At 43.0% G+C, this 15,808-nt stretch overlaps 1 pseudogene; it reads left to right on the top strand.

Moving 5' to 3' along the window:
- Window positions 1-1,460: 1,460 nt before the first annotated feature.
- Window positions 1,461-1,979, top strand: LOC106001636 (annotated as a pseudogene).
- The last annotated feature ends 13,829 nt before the right edge of the window (window positions 1,980-15,808 follow it).

The following is a 15,808-nucleotide window of genomic DNA, read 5'->3' as shown; positions in this document are numbered from 1 at the left end:
CCCAGGCCCAGAGTTCAGGCCCCACGACCGGACCCCCCCCAAAAAAAAAAGAAACAGGCCTTATGGTTTCCCTTATTTGCAATAACTAGTATATGTCTGGGATAAGCAGAAAAGGTCAAAAGCTATGTACATATGACCAGATAAGATGATGTTAAGTGAAATGAACCCCAACATAGGGACACAAGTGGTTTTTTCTTGCTTGCTATTGTTTGTAACGTATTTATAATGTACCATGTGATTTTTTTAATGTTCCTTCCCCATGGTATAATCCCTGTTTTCACTGTATTTCATGTCAGTGCCCTGCTGAAAAAATGCTGAAATAAAGGTACAGGAAAGCTCATTGTAACAACGAGATGTATAAGACACTATGTTGAAAATGAACTTTACAACTTGGGGGGGAAAGGAGGGAGAAGTTAGGGAAATGGGGAGGGAAGGGATGGTAGGGGATAAACAAAGGAGGAGGTAAATTGTTTACATTTCTGCTTGGCTGATTAATAAAAAGTTTTCTCAGAGAAAAAATTATTAGAACTTATCAGCACAGGTAGAAACTTTCTGATTAGAATGCCAGTAACTCAGAAAAAGGGATCAGAGATTGAAAAATGGTATTTTATCAACCCCAAAACCATCTGCAGAGCAAAGGATGTAGACACTGGGCTGAAAAGACACACCAAAGAATGGGAGAAAATCAGAACCAGCTATACCACTGCCAAGGGACCAATATCCAGAAAATACAGATGAACTTAAAAAATTAAAGTCTGAATTAATACATGGGCCAATGAGCAGAACAGATAGTTCTTACAAGAAGTACAACCAACCAATCAATAAAGAAATGTTCCACATGTCTAGCCACAAAGGAATCACAAATCAACATAACATTGAGATTCCAGATCACTCCAGTTAGTCAAAATGCCATCATCAAAAACACAATTTCTGATCAAGAGGCAGGGAGTAAGGAACCTTCTTCATACGCTGTTGGAGAGAACGTAAAGTAGTGCAACCACTGTGGAAATCAGGGTAGACATTACTCAAAAAAGTAAAAACAAAAGTTTACCCTATGATCCAGAGAGCCAAAGAAATGCAAATCAGGATAGTACAGAGAGAGGGGCACAATTTGCAATTTATTTAGACAGTAGCCAAGCTATGGAAATGGCCCAGATGTCCTACTACTGATGCCTGGATCAGGGAAATGTGGGCTACGCACACACACACGCACACAGGCACACCAACACACACAGACACACCCTGGACTACCGAGTCATCCCTCGCACACCGGATTATGCAGTCATAACGAGATTACGGAGCAGTGCACAGCGGAGTGGGGGACCCTGTGCAGACCCGCGTGTGGCTGAAGGCAAGGACCCGAAATTCATCAGCCGCTGCCTTCCCAGTCGCCTTCGCCGGGCCTGAGTGCGAGTTTTCGCCACTGCGGCCGCTCAGAAATCAAGGCTGTCAGCGCAGCCATGACCAGCAATGACGAATGTTTCAGTTGTGGCCAAGCTGGCCACTGGGTCAGGGAATGCCCTACTGCTGCGAGACGGGGGAGAGGAGGACCGAGGGGCTGGGGCAGAGGGCTCCATGTTTATCCCCCATCCCTGTTAGACTTCTGCTACCGCTGCGGGGAGTCTGGACACCTTGTCAAGGACTGTGATCTGGAGGAGGACTCCTGCTACAACTGCGGCGCAGCCGGCCACATCGCCAAGGACTGCAAGGAGCCCAAGAGAGAGCGGCAGCAGAGCTGCTACAACTGCGGCAGACTAGGCCACCTGGCTCGAGACTGCCAGCAGGCAGATGACCTCAAGTGCTATTGTTGTGGCCAACCTGGCCATATGCAGAAAGACTGCCACAAGGTGCAGTGTTACAAGTGCGGGGAACATGGACATGTGGCCATCAATTGCAAGAAAGTATTAGAAGTCACCTGTTACCGCTGTGGTGAGACTGGACATTTTGCCTGGGAATGTACCATTGAGGCCTCGGCCTAATTCTTTTCCAGCATCGTCCCTCCTCATTTCTGCTGATAGTGTATTAATGTCTCTGATACTCTTTGCTGGCCGAAGTTGGCCGATGGAAGCTATTCCCAGGCCAGTGAGCTTTAATTGCTCTGTTAAAGGAGGAAAGAGGTGGATGAATAAAAATTGACATTCTGCATTTATGGTCTTTTGCTGTGTTACAGAACCCCTTTCCATGCCCTGCTGAGTAGGGATTGACGGATGGGGAGAGTGGAGTCAGACCTCAGCGTCCCAAATAACTAGACACACAGGACTGGAGTGCCTCACCAGTACCTCATTTATTTGTTTTGGTTTTCTTTCTCTGTTTTATTGGGGGGGGGGAGGTGTCTGCAAAGGAATTTTGCAAGGAAGGAGGGAACAAAATGCCATCCTGTTAGGGACTGGAACATCTGAGTGTGGAGGGAATACCAGTCTAAGGAAACTGAGGGAATGGGCTGAATTCCACAAACAGCCTTCAAACCCTCAAGTCTGCGCAAGTTTCCCCAGATGGCCTTTTCTCTGAGCCATTTGTCCCACCTTTCAGTAGAGGGGCCAGCAGCTGCTCAGGACTATGAAGTATGCTGAAGATGGACTGCCTTCAAACAGGCAACGTGGTTTGTTAATTCAACTGGTGGTGAACCTTTTTGTGGGGAGGGGTCTGTTTACCCTGATACACAGCTGGGACACCCTTGGCAATAGAAGCCACTGTCTGGGTCTGGGACAGACTCTCAGAGGGTCTGGGGGAGAACCCTGATTTGGGGGGAAAGAGCTATCACTCTGGGGGTTCAAATTCAGGGCCTGTGTACTGCCTCTGGGGAGCTTTTGTGCTCAAGGCTACAATTGTACCACTCAGAGCCACAGCTCTGCTTCCAGATTTCTTTTGATAGTTAATTGGACGTAAGACTTTCCCAGACATATCTGCCCAGGCTGGCTTTGATCCTCAATCCTTACCCCCTACATTTCAGCCTTCTGATGATCTAGGATTACAGTCAGGAGCAACTGGCACCTGGCTTGACACTGGCTCTTTTCATGAAAACAGAAGGGGGATGAGGAAAAGTGGGGAGGGAAGTAGGAGGAAGAGAAGGAGGAGAATGAGGAGGGGATCAAGGAGGAGAAGGGAGAAGGAGGAGGAGGAGGCGGAATAAGAGGAGGAAGAGGAGGAGGAGGAGAAGTGAGCAAGAACAGCATCTGGCTTGGAGCAAGGCTCCGTGTATTTCTGGTATCATCATCCCTGAAGATAGGGAGATTGGCATGTGGACACGTTTGGGGAGCATTTTTCTCCTATGTCACATGCCTGCCCAAAGCCAGCAAAACTAATGTCAGCACTTCGTTATCTCCATGTCCTAACACTCCAAAGTTTGACTTTGAATGGAAGTTGCAAGGGGCAGCACAGAGTTCAGGACAGAATGGCCATCGTGTCACCGGATGGGCAAGCTGCTGAAGCTTTCTCAGCCCGCTTGTGCTGACCTTTCATTAGGGACCCTCCTCACACTCTGCAACTGGTCAAATTGATACCCCCTCCCTGTATTTGGAGAAGCTTCAACTGAGACTGAATTCTAACAATGGCTTCCTTTGTTCTTCCACTTGCACATGGCAGATTACAGGGCCTGGGAGACTCCATAAAAACATGAGTCAAATTCACATAATAATAAATCTCCACTTTCTCCCCTCCAATCCTCCCCCTCTCTATCTATCTACATCAATACAGTTTTCTTACCCTTGAGAACTCTGAGTATTGCAATTATCTATACATCCACTGCACGCATTCATCTCTCTTTGACTGGGTACTAGTGTCCACCCAACCATTAGAAATCAATCGTACCGGGCTGGGAATGTGGCTTAGTGGTAGAGTGCTTGCGTAGCATACATGAAGATTTGGGTTCAATTCCTCAGTACCACATACACAAGTAAAAGCCAGAAGTGGCGCTGTAGCTCAAGTGGTAAAGTGCTAGCCTTGAGTCAAAGAAGCTCAGGAACAGTGCCCAGGCCTTGAGTTCAAGCCCCAAGTCTGGCAAATAAAGAAGGAAAGAAAGAAAGTGAGAAAGAAAAGAGAGAGAGAGAAAGAAAGAAAGAAAGGAAGAAAGAAAGAAATCATACTTTTCACACCAAGTCCAGTATGGAAATTGTAATATGGAGATTCATATCTCCAATCAATCACCAAAATGCCAGAAATGGAGCTATGGCTCAATTGGTAGGGCACTAGCCTTGAGCAAAAGTAGCTGAAGGAAACTGGGAGAGAACAAAGGAAGGGGTGACACTATCCACAAAAACAATGTACCTATTATTGGAATCATGAACTGGAAACTCTACTGCACATCACCTTTATAATAAAAAAATAGAAGAAGAAATAAAAATAAATTTGAAAAGCTGTTCCAGAGTGCAATTTTCTGTACCAGCATGCGTGCGCGCGCGCACACACACACACACACACACAAATGCATCCTGCCTTTTCACAGTGTTCTGAGTAGGGTTCACAAGAATTTAGTGTGAAGTTCAAAATAACAAGCAGAGGATTTCAAATAGTCTGATGATGAAAAATAAGTGTTTGTGGAGAAGGAAATGCTATTTGCACTGAATTGTGTATGCTACACTGCACAAACTATCACATTGTCCACAAAATCTATATGGATATTTTATATACGTATATTTAAAAAATCTTTTAAATCCTTGCCTTACAATATATACCAACGCTAAAACATGAAACCAAGACACCTTCTCAGTACTACCCAAACCATACCTCACCTTGAAAGATGTGGCTTACAGTACAATTGAAAAAGAGAAAACTTTCTGATGGAAACACAGAATTCCATTGTGTATACTTTGGGAAAAAAATCAAATTATATTGGATTAAAGACCTTAACATCAAGCCTGAACTACTGCAGGACAGAGTAGGACAGACACTTGAACTTATAGGCACAGGCAGAAACTTCCTGAACAGAGTCTCAGGGTCACAACAAATTGGAGAGAGACTTGACAAATGGGACTAACTTAAAATGGAAAGTTTCTGTAAGCCAGGCACCGGTGGCTCAAGCCTGTAATCCTAGCTACACAGGAGGCTGAGATCTGAGGATCGAGGTTCAAAGCCAGCCCTACCAGGAAAGTCAGTGAGACTCTTATCTCCAATAAACTACTAGAAAACCGGAAGTGGCGCTGTGGCTCAAGTAGTAGAGTGCTTGCTTGCCTTCAGCTGAAGAGCACAGGGACAGCGCCCAACCACAGACTTCAAGCCCCAAAACCGACCAAAAAAAAAAGTTTCTGCACAGCTAAAGACATAGCAACCAAGCTAGAAAGACAACCAACTAACTGGGAAAATATATTTACCAGCAATATATCAGACAAGGGGTTAATATCCACTATAGACAGGGAACTCAAGAAACTAATCCCTCCCAAACCTAACAAACCAATTACTAAATGGGCAAGGGAACTAAAGAGAGACTTCTCAGAAGAAAAGATAAAAGTGGCAAAGAAACACATGAGGAAATGTTCACCATCCCTGGTTGTAAAGGAAACGCAAATAAAGACAACCCTGAGATACCACCTTACCCCAGTCAGAAAGGGCCAGGTCCTAAAGTCAGCCAACAACAAATGCTGGAGGGGATGTGGAGAAAGAGGAACCCTATTACACTGTTGGCAGGAATGCACACTTATACAACCACTTTGGAAAGCAGTCTGGAGGGTCCTCAGAAAGCTAAATATTGACCTCCCCTATGACCCAGCCATATCACTCCTAGGCATCTATCCTGAACAACAGGAACCAGGATACAAGGACACATGCACCTCCATGTTTATTGCAGCACTGTTCACAATAGCTAGGATATGGAAACAACCCAGATATCCCACCACAGCTGAATGGATCCAAAACTTGTGATATCTATACACAATGGAATATTATGCAGCCACTAGAAAGGACAAAATAATGATATTTGCAGGGAAATGGATGGAGCTAGAAGAAATCATGTTGAGTGAGGTAAGCCAAGAGCAAAGAGACAAAGGGCACGTGGTCTCTCTGATAAGTGGATGCTAAATCCAAAAGGTAAGGTGATAGGACAAAGTTAACAAGACTTGAGAAACAAAGGACCTCCACTCATGTAGTCAAATCACTACTTAATAACACCATGCTGCTGATCACATTTATGGTATATATGTGCACACTGGAGGGAAACCAGGAGGATGACACAGAACTAGAGGGAATTAGGGAAAAACATACAACAGTGGGACCCATCAGCTGCCCTGGACATTGATCAAAATGAACTAAGCAACTCAGTGGCAACGATGGGAGGGAGGGAAAGAGGGGGAAATGAGTGGGAAAGAGGGAACAGCTGACGCAATGCAAAACAAAAGAAATGTACATCTCACCCCATGTGGAAGAAATAACTATTGTCAAAGTTCATAGAACTCAAAAAAAGTATAGACCAAGATAGACAATTTGCCCCATGAAAGTTAGAAAGTGTTTGTGACTTTAACTAAGCATTACCATCACACAATACTATGAAATTTGTGAAATTTATGTAATCACTTAATCACAATAAGGAATTTCCAAAAGTAAAATCATATTAAGTGAAATAAGCCAGACCCAAAGAAACATAGCTTCTATGGTTTCCCTCATTTGTAATAATTAGTATATGTCTAAGATAGTCCTAGCAGAGGACCACAATAGTTCAAAAACTGTGTACATAGGATCATATAAGATGGTGCTAAGCAAAACGAACTCCAAGATATGGAAACAAGAGGTTTTTATTTATTGGTGTGGTTTTTAATGAACTATGTAAAGTTACTTCCTTTTCTTTTAGGATTTTTTTATTCCTATACTTTGTTCCCTGGTGTCACTGGATTTGATTTTGGTACCCTGGGTATTGTATGTACATTTATCTGAATTAGGGAAGGGAAGGGGAACAACAAACTAGTGAGACAAATGACAAAGGGAAAACCAATATAACAGCCATACTCAGAAAACTATATGTTGGAAATGAACTGTACAACTTGTGGGCGGTGTGGAGAGGAGGGAAAGTGGGAGAAAAAAGAGGGAAGGGGTAACAAGTGTGACAAAACAATGCACTCGGGCTGGGAAGGTGGCTCAGTAGTAGAGCGCTTGCCTTGCATGTATGAGGCCCTGGGTTCGATTCCTCAGCACCACATAAGCAAAAAGAAAAAATCCGGAAGTGGTGCTGTGGCTCAAGTAGCAGAGCGCTAGCCTTGAGCTGAAGAGCTGAGGGACAGCACGCAGGCCCAGAGTTCAGGCCCCATGACCAGACCAAAAAAAAAAAAAAAAAGAAATGCACTCACTACCCACTACCTTACACATGCAACTGTAACCCCTCTGTACATCAGTTTGACAACAAAATTAATAATAAAAAGGCAAAAAAAAAAAAAGAAAAAGAGAAGACTGAAACTTGAGCAAAATAAAACACCAGGAAGCTGTTACTTCAAAGGGGTGGGGGGTGGGATGGCTGTCAAGTTGAAAGGGATGGACAAACGAAAAAAGAGAGGGAGAATGCAGTCAAGAATCCAATATGTGCTGGTTGCCAGTGGCTCACGCCTGTAATCCTAGCTACTCAGGAGGCTGAGATCTGAGGATCCTGGAAAAGCCCTTGAGACTCTTATCTCCAACAAACCACTAGAAAACCGCAAGTGGCGCCTTGGCTCAAGCTGTAGAGCTCTCGCCTTGAGCTGAAGAGCTCAGGGACAGCACCCAGGCCCAGAGTTCAAGCCCCACGACCAACAACAACAACAAAAACAGAATCTAATACGTGTATCCTACAAAATGAATCAGAGGGTAAGAGTGGGTAGGAAAGATGGGTGAGAATAACAAAAGGGGTGACACAGATCCAGATATATTGCATTCATGAACTGCTTTGTTAAAATACAACTCCTTTGTATCACTTCCAAAAGAAAATGATTTAAAGAATAAGGGAGTAGATCTGTGGCTCAAGGAGTAGAGCAACAGCCTCAAGCACAAAAGCTCAGGGACAGAGCTCCCAGGACCCCGAAAAGTATAAAACAAAATTTAAAAATAAATTTTTGAAAAAAAGAGAACTACCACGTTATGGTCTTTCTACCATTGATATTCTCCAATCTCTACAACTGTAGTGTGATTCCTTAAAATATTAAAATATTGAGAGGAAAAGTTTTAAAAGTATGGGAAGTGTTAGAAACAATCATATGAAAGAAAAAACATTTGAATACTTCTCTTGGGGCTCATTGCACCTAGCATCAACTTATCTGACCTTTTCTGCTTGTTTCAGACATATACTAGTTATATGGCAAATAAGGGAAACCATGAGACCTAGGTTTCTTTGGGTCTGGCTTACTTCACTTACTATAATTTTTTTCCAAGGCTTTCCGTTTCCTAACAAATGGGGCCATGTCATTCTAATGGAGACATAGATTTCCATTGTGTATATGTACCCCATTTTCTTAATCCATTCATCTACTGAGGGGCATCTGAGTTGGTTCCATATCTTAGCTATGGTAAATAATGCTGCAATAAACATAGTTGTGCTGGTAGCTTTAGTATGGTCTTGTTTGTGATCATTTGGATATGATTTCTTTGTTGCTTTGTATGGCCCTCCCCAACAGTATAACCCCTGCTCTCACTGTATTTGATGTTGGTATAATTTGTGGAGGGGAAGGGCAAAAACAAATCGTTTAAATAGGGATACAGGTGGACCCATTGCAACAATGAGATGTACAAGTCCTTAAGTCGAAAAACGAACTTTACAACTTTGGCAAGGTGGAGGGCAGGGGGAATGGCTAAGGGGGGGGAGATGGAAAGGGATTGGAAGGGTTAACAAAGGAGGAGGCAACAATGCTTGATAAGAAATGTACTCTATATATTGCCCATGTAATTGTAACCCCTCTATATGGTATTTTCACACACACACACACACACACACAAACACACACACACACACACAAGTATGAGAAGTGGATCCCCTCCTACTGTTCATTCCCTTAAGAGTCCAAGGAGTTAGTGCCCTCAATATGGATTGAGAGCCAAAGTTTGGGGAAGAAGAACACAGTATATTTAGGAAAATAATAGAGATTTTGTTGAGGGTAATGCTTCCAACACTTTTTTTGAAATACAAAAGGAGGGGGAAGTGGCTGTTAAGTTGTCTACAAGGCACAATGCTGTCATCTAGTGGTCACAGAATCAAAACCACAGCTAGTATACAAAATTTCATATACTTCACTTGCCTTGACCCTGGAGGTGAAGGGTAAACAAAAGACCCACAATACTCTCTAGTAGCTCCTAATAGACCAGGAGAACCACCCCTGGGAAGTAAGCCTTCCATAGTGCTGTCTTGGCATACACAGCCACTAATTCTCCCATCCAGACCACAAATCTGCAGTTGATTCTGGGCTAGGGTTGTCAGGTGCTGGGACTAAGTATCTGCCATCTGTGCCAGTGTCCTTCTTGGTGCCTCAGATACTTTTCTTCCAAGACTGATTATTGACTGTCCACCTAGGCCTGAGATTGGAAATGGATGAACTAGTACTGATCCTACACCTTGTGACCTGGTGGTCCAGTGCTCCTGACACGCCCCTCCAGCTCCCCCAGACTGAGCACTTGCTTCCTCTGTGAACACTCCCTGCTAACTGTGGGCCACACCATAGAATCACACCTCAGTGGACTCTGCCTCCATCTCTGCTCTTTGGGGGAAAGTTCTCCTGACTTTCCCCTCTTGCCATCATGGCCTGGTGATGAGTGAGGGAAACCAGCAGGGCCTTCCCTGGGCTGTCACCTGCTGTCACTGGACTTCTGAGGAGACAGTGGCCTACTCCTGCAGTGACAGGGGCTTCCTGCTGCTCTTGCTGTGGGTTCCAGGACAGACTCCATAAGGGCTATTGGCCTCTGTGGTCAGGTGGGCAGGATGGTGGGCGTGTGGCAGTGCTTTCACCTGTCCAGTTTGAATCACCTGTCATCAATGAGCAGGACTTTGGACACGAAAGGAAAGGAATACAAAATATCTGTCAATGAGTAAGGTTCTGCCTTTCTTTTTCTGTTTCGTTGCCTGATATAAATTTTGTATACTGTGCCACGGTTTGTGGCGGAAAAGGTATTGGGCCTTTCCTTTCCTTTCTTTCTATTTTTTTTTTTTTGTTTTTCAGTCTTGGGGCTTAAACTCAGGGTCTGGGCACTGTCTCTGAGCTTCTTTGGCTCATGGCTAGCACTCTTCCACTAGAGCCACAGCACCATTTTCGGCCTTTTCTGTTTATGTGGTACTGAGGACTTGAACCCATGACTTAATGCATGCTAGGCAAACACTCCAGCGCTCCTCCCCTCCTTTAACTTTTAATTCTCCAGAGTTTTTATTGCTCACATACCAAATGAAAATTTGTTTCTAAACCATTACTCGTGATGTAGTGTTTCTGCTGTTGATAGATGGCAGTGTTGCTCCATAAGAATTTTGAACTTCTCTGTCCCCCTCCCTTCGTGGTGGAAAAAAAAGTACCGGGTTTTTTTCCCCTTATACACACTTAGCTAATTCTTTTGCTTATCTGTTCCTAACCTTCCTTGCTTGCCAACCTCCTCAGCTTGCTTGCCTCCCTTCCTTTCTTCCTTTTTTTGTTTTTCTTATTTTTTTGTCAAGCTTGGGGCATGAACTCTGGGCTTGGGCCCTCTCCCTCATCTCTTTAGCTCAAGGCAAGCACTCTACCATTTCAGGCATAGTGTCACTTTCAGCTTTTTTTGCTTATGTGGTACTGAGGAATGGAACCCAGGGCCTCAGGCAGGCTAGGCAAGCACTCTACCACTGAGCCACCTTCCCAGAGCCAACTTCCTTTTAACTACTATTTAAAATTGTTTACATATCTGCTTGGCTGATTAATAAAAAGTTATCAACTTCCCAGCCCCTTTCCTCCTTCTTAAACTTGGGTGTTCCTCTTCCAGCCCAGAGAGGGAATTTGTTATAGCTGGCACTTGAAGGTACAGTAAGCAGGTAACTTGTGGGGATAAGTGGACTTAGCAAAAATGGGAAGGAGACAGCTATGGGGACACAAGTGTGAACATGGTTAACACCCTGAGTACTCATACATTAACAATTAAAAGTGCGCAAAGGACATAGCTTGTAAGATCAATAAAAAGCCCATGAATTAGGAGATCTTCACTAGCCATACAACCAACAAGGGTCTCATATCTAAAATATACTTGGAACTCAAAACATTAAATCCCCCAACAACAAATCCTCAAAGAAACACCTGCCCAATAAATAAGTGGGCTAAAGACTTAAAAGAAAAACCAGAAAAAAAAAAAGAAAAACTTCTCCGAAGAGAAAATAAGAATGGCCAGTAGACACATGAAGAAATGTTCAACTTCTCTAGCCATTAAAGAAATGCAAATCAAAACAACATTGACATTCCCCCTCAACCCAGTTAGAATGGTTATAATCAAGAACTCTAATAACAACAGATGCTGGAGGGGATGTGGCCAGAAGGGAAGCCCACTGCATTGTTGGTGGGAGTGTAATTTTGTTCAACCACTTTGGAAAGTAGTATAGAGGTTCCTCAAAAGACTCCACATAGAGCTCCCCTATGACCCAGCAATCCTACTTTTGGGCATTTACCCAAATGATCACCAACAAGACCATACTAACCCTACCAGCACAACTATGTTTATTGCAGCATTATTCACCATAGCTAAGATATGGAACCAACCCAGATGCCTCTCAGTGGAAGAATGGATTAAGAAAATGTGGTATATATACACAATGGAAATCTATGCCTCCATTAGAAAGAATGACATGGCCCCATTTGTTAGGAAATGGAAAGACTTGGAAAAAATTATAGTAAGTGAAGTAAGCCAGGCCCAAAGAAACCTAGGTCCCATGGTTTCCCTTATTTGCAATAACTAGTATAGGCCTGAGTCAAGCAGAAAAAGTCAGATAAGATGATGATAAGCAAAATGAACCCCATATAGATAAGGACACAAGTGGATTTTTCTTGCTGGCTATAAGATACCATGTGATTTTTTTGTTGCGTTGTATGCCCCTCCCCCATGGTATAACATCTGTTTTCACTGTATTTGATGTTGGTATAATTTGTGGAGGGGAAGGGAAAAAACAAATTGTTTGAATAGTATACAGGTTGACCCATTGTAACAATGTACAAGAAGCTATGTTGAATAATGAACTTTACAATTTAGGTGGGACTGGCAGGAGTGTGGGGAAGGGGGGAATGCAGTTGTGGAGAAGGAAGGGAAGGAATGGTAGAGGAAGAACAAAGGAGGAGGCAACAATGCTTGATAACAAATGTACTCATTACCTTGCTCATGTAACTAACTGTAACCCCTCTGTACAGTATTTTCACAATATAAAACCTATTGAAGGAAACAATTAAAATTGAAACCCATTTGGACAGCCACTTCAAAATAATTAAAAACAAAAAAATTAATATGGAGTTCTGCATAGAGAACAATAGCTTATACCTTGACAAATAATTGCAAACTGATTTTGTTCAGGTGAATTAAAGCAGAGGCAAAAAGGAAAGAATGGACATGTTAGAATATTCCCTACTCGTCTTCAACACCCTGGGAAACCTAGAACACCCTGAACACCCTGGAGCAGGCCTGCTCAGGGGTCAGGGAAGTCCATGAGACTCCTATCTGAACTACCATGAAAAAATATCACACCTAAAATTGAGGCCAGATGGGAACCTACAGCTATTCACCATGACTAGGAAGAAAGCAATTCATATATTGCATCTTCCAGAATTTGAAGAGGGCTAAAGTAACTCCGTTCAATTATTCCAGGCTGATGGCTATGCATCAAGGAGAGAATGAGTCCAAAGAAGCCCCTTCCCAATGATTAAAAGATGCTTTCTATAATCACACCAATGTGCAAGTAGGACAAAGAGACCTTGCTTAAAGATAAAATTTCGGGGGCTGGGAAGGTGGCTCATTGCTAGAGTACTTGCCTTGCGTGCATGAGGCCCTGAGTTTGATTCCTCAGCACCACATAAGCACAAAAGGCTGGAAGTGGCTCTGTGGCTCAAGTGGTAGAGTGCTAACTATAAGCTGAAAAACTGAAGGACAGGGCCCAAGCCCAGAGTCCAGGCCCCATAACCAAACAAAGAAAAAGTAAATTTCTTTCTATTCTTTCTTTCTTTCCTCCATCTTTCTTTCCTTCTCTTTCTTCCTTCCTTCCTTCTCTTTCTTTCTTACTTCCTTCTCTTTCTTTCTTTCTTCCTTCTGTTTCTTTCTTTCTGTCTTCCTTCCTTTATTTCGTTCTTTCTCAGAGGGCCAAAAAGACCATTAAGTATATCAGACTCCTTGGAAGGGGAGGATAAGTCAGTTAGTACAAAGGACTGTCAGATTGTATCTGACAGTCATCTTACTATGAACGATTCATTAAAGCCACTTGGACAACTATGTTCATTGCTGCATTATTCATGATAGTCTAGTTACAGAAACAGTACAGACATCATTCAATTAAGGCATGGATCAAAGAAATATATTTATATATGTGTGTATATACACATATGCAAATATACACAAACATACATGTGGGTACATGTGCATTACTAATCCTCAGGAAAATAATATTACTTCATTTGGATAATAAAGTGGACCTCGAAAGTATATTAAGTGAAGTAAATAAGGCTCAAGAAACAAAGGACCGCCGGGCGCTGGTGGCTCACGCCTGAAATCCTAGCTTCTCAGGAGGCTGAGATCTGAGGATCGTGGTTCAAAGCCAGCCCGGGCAGGAGAGACCGTGAGACTCCTATTTCCAATAAACCATCAGAAAACTGGAAGTGGTGCTGTAGCTCAAGTGGTAGAGTGCTCGCCTTGAGCTGAAGAGCTGAGGGACAGCGCCCAGGCCCAGAGTTCAAGCCCCACGGCCGACCAAAAAAAAGAAAAAGAAAACAAAGGACCCTTGTGATCTCTCAAATGTAAAAGTGATATCTAATTCATAAATATACATGTAAATGTATCCAGGATCAAATGCACATGTACACAAATGAATTTAGTAAAGTATGTTATATGCACGGGAGAATTACAGTTGTGAACCTCCTGTGAACAATTAACTGACAGAATGAGAAAATGAATACCAGAGAATTGGTATTGGCAGTATCAGGAGGGGTGAGGACAATAGGAGGGGGTAGACAAACGAAGAAAGCAGAAGTGGAAGGATGCAGAGAATATTCATTGTATATATGTGAAAATAAAACTAGGCAAAGTGAGGGGATAGATGGGAATGGACGAGTCAGGATAAATAATAAAAGCATTTACACGGTTCAAGATGCATTGTAGCCCTAATTGACCTGCTGAATTATAACCCCTTTATAAAATTACCTAAAGTTTAGAAAAATAAAATATATAGCCAGGCCCCAGTAGCTCACGCCTATAATCCTAGCTACTCAGGAGGCTGAGATCTAGGATTGCAGTTCAAAGCCAGCCCAGGCAGGAAAGTCCATGAGACTCTTCTCTCCAACAAACCACTAGAAAAACGGAAGTGGTAGCCGGGCGCTGGTGGCTCACGCCTGTAATCCTAGCTACTCAGGAGGTTGAGATCTGAGAATCGAGGTTCAAAGCCACCTCAGGCAGGAGAGACGGTGAGACTCCTATCTCCAATAAACCACCAGACAACCGGAAGTGGCGCTGTAGCTCAAGTGGTAGAGCGCTAGCCTTGAGCTGAAGGGCTGAGGGACAGCGCCCAGGCTGGAGTTCAGGCCACATGACCAACCAAAAAAAAAAAAAAGAAAAACGGAAGTGGTGTTCAACCACTTTGGAAAGCAGTTTGGAGGTTCCTCAAAAGACTCCACATAGAGCTCCTCTATGACCCAGCAATTCCACTTTGGGCATCTACCCAAATGATCACAAACAAGACCATACTAAAGCTACCAGCACAACTATGCTTATTGCAGCATTATTTACCATAGCTAAGATGTGGAACCAACTCAGATGCCCCTTAGTAGATGAATGGATCAAGAAAATGTGGTATGTGTGTGTGTGTGTGTGTGTATGTATACATATGTATATATGTATATGTATGTATGTATTTCTCTATACACACACACACACACACACACACACACACACACATAAACACACACAATGGAATTCTATGCCTACATCAGAAAGAATGATACCACCCCGTTTGTCAGAAAATGGAAAGACTTGGAAAATATTATATTAAGTGAAATAAGCCATGCCCTAAGAAACATAGCTCCTATGGTTTCCCTTATTTGCAATAACTAGTATATGTCTGGGACAAGCAGAAAAGGTCAAAAGCTATGTACATATGACCAGATAACATGATGTTAAGTGAAATGAACCCCAAGATAGGGACACAAGTGGTTTTGTCTTTCTTGCTATTGTTCCTAACCTAATTATAATGTACCATGTGATTTTTGTTTTGTTTCTGTGTATGTTCCTCCCCCACTGTATAACCCCCGTTTTCATTGTATTTGATGTCAGTGCCCTGCAGTTTGTATATACACTTCTTTAGCTTGGGGAGGTGAATGGGAGAAACAAAATGCTTAAATAAGGATACAGGTAGACCGATGGTAACAATAAGATGTACAAAACACTATGTTGAAAAAAAACTTTACAATTTAGGGGGGGAGGAGGAAGGGGGAAGGGGGAGTATAGTTGCAGAGGTTGGAGGGAAGGGAGGGTAGAGGAAAAACAAAGGAGTAGGTAACAATGCTTGACAGGAAATGTACTCATTACCTTACTCATGTGAATGTACTCCTCTATAAAGTATTTTTACAATAAAACCCATATTTAAGCAAAAAGACAGGAGGTTCTGGGAAGATGGCGGAGGAGAAGCTGGAGGCTAAACAAGCTCTCGCATAGAAAGCAGTTTTAGAGTTCCAGTGAACAG

This window comes from Dipodomys ordii, unplaced genomic scaffold (genome assembly GCF_000151885.1).
Source record: "Dipodomys ordii isolate 6190 unplaced genomic scaffold, Dord_2.0 Scaffold334, whole genome shotgun sequence".
NCBI classification, from domain to species: domain Eukaryota; kingdom Metazoa; phylum Chordata; class Mammalia; order Rodentia; family Heteromyidae; genus Dipodomys; species Dipodomys ordii.
This window is presented reverse-complemented; position numbering and strand designations above follow the sequence as displayed.